We start from the raw sequence: 1,288 nt of genomic DNA, 5'->3' as shown, positions 1-1,288 counted from the left end.
CAAAGTAAGAATGCGGACGCGATCGAATTGCGGAACTGGCCCTCTAGGCATGGTAATGACCGTCTAGGCATGGTTGAACTACAGACAACACGAGTCGTGTACCTCCTTCCTGGTGGAATGACTGAAACTGATAAGCTCTCTGTCCCCTCCGTTTAACAGGCGGTGCTCATGCATGGTTGTTTAGATCTTTGAGCGGGTTTAGTGACATTTCTGAACGGTGTCGGTGATGCAATATCCACCGTCAACGTCAATCTTCAGAAGTTCTCGCAAGAGGGGTGATGTAGAACTTCTTTGATGTGTGTATATGTAATAAAGTGAAGTAATATTTCACGTATATGGGAAGGTAGTATCTGTTCCCGGAAGAACAGTTACCGTTAATGACCATGCAGCTTTCGATAGAATGAAATGATAATTAAATGGACACCCTAGCTGCAAAGAGACGTTGATACACTTCATAGGGGACATGTCGAAAATGTGTGCCCCGACCGGGACTCGAACCCGGGATCTCCTGCTTACATGGCAGACGCTCTATCCATCTGAGCCACCGAGGGCACAGATGAATAGCGCGACTGCAGGGACTTATGCCTTGCGCGCTCCCCGCGAGACTCACATTTCCAACATGTCCACACCACTACATTCGTAGTGCGCCTGATAGATGTTTGCCCATCATAGTCAGATTAATCTACCAAGTCGAAAGCTGCATGGTCATTAACGGTAACTGTTCTTTCGGGAACAGATACTACCGTCATATATAGTTAAAATATGGCTTCCCGGCCATTGACCTTCTTGTGCGAATGCACACGCTATGCCGAAACTCTTACGGTACTTGGTAGATTAATCTGCCACGAGTAATGAGTATGATGGGCAAACATCTATCAGACGCACTACGAATGTAGTGGTGTGAACATGTTGGGAATGTGAGTCTAGCGGGAAGCGTGCAAGGGATAAGTCCCTGCAGGCGCACTATCCTCTGTGCCCTCGGTGGCTCAGGCCCGTACCCGGAGGACCAGTATCATCACCAACGTCATTCAGCGGTGGAAGCCTCATAGCCTTGACCCACCCGTTAATATCGCCGGCATTCCACTTTCTTACCGACATGTGCGACTGTACTACATGGAAATGAGCTACATTCGACACGACATCGTCGATACCGGAAGCCTGACGAACAGGAAGCTTTATGGCCTTCTCACGACAACAAACCACAGGAATCGTCTCGAAGAAAAACATCCACATACACATTGGAGTATAGTATGGCGGAATGTGCACAGCGACGTGTTACCGTCACGCG

The 1,288-nt window shown here is 48.5% G+C and overlaps 1 non-coding gene across 1 annotated transcript; it reads right to left on the bottom strand.

The window, feature by feature from the left end:
• Window positions 1–477: 477 nt before the first annotated feature.
• Window positions 478–552, bottom strand: Trnat-ugu (transfer RNA threonine (anticodon UGU)). The gene has a single exon. It is a non-coding gene; the product is annotated as a tRNA-Thr (tRNA).
• Between the last annotated feature and the right edge of the window lie 736 nt (window positions 553–1,288).

Source organism: Schistocerca cancellata, chromosome 10 (assembly GCF_023864275.1).
Source record: "Schistocerca cancellata isolate TAMUIC-IGC-003103 chromosome 10, iqSchCanc2.1, whole genome shotgun sequence".
NCBI lineage: Eukaryota > Metazoa > Arthropoda > Insecta > Orthoptera > Acrididae > Schistocerca > Schistocerca cancellata.
Note: the sequence above shows the minus strand (reverse complement) of the source record. Positions and strands in the feature narration are given on the sequence as shown.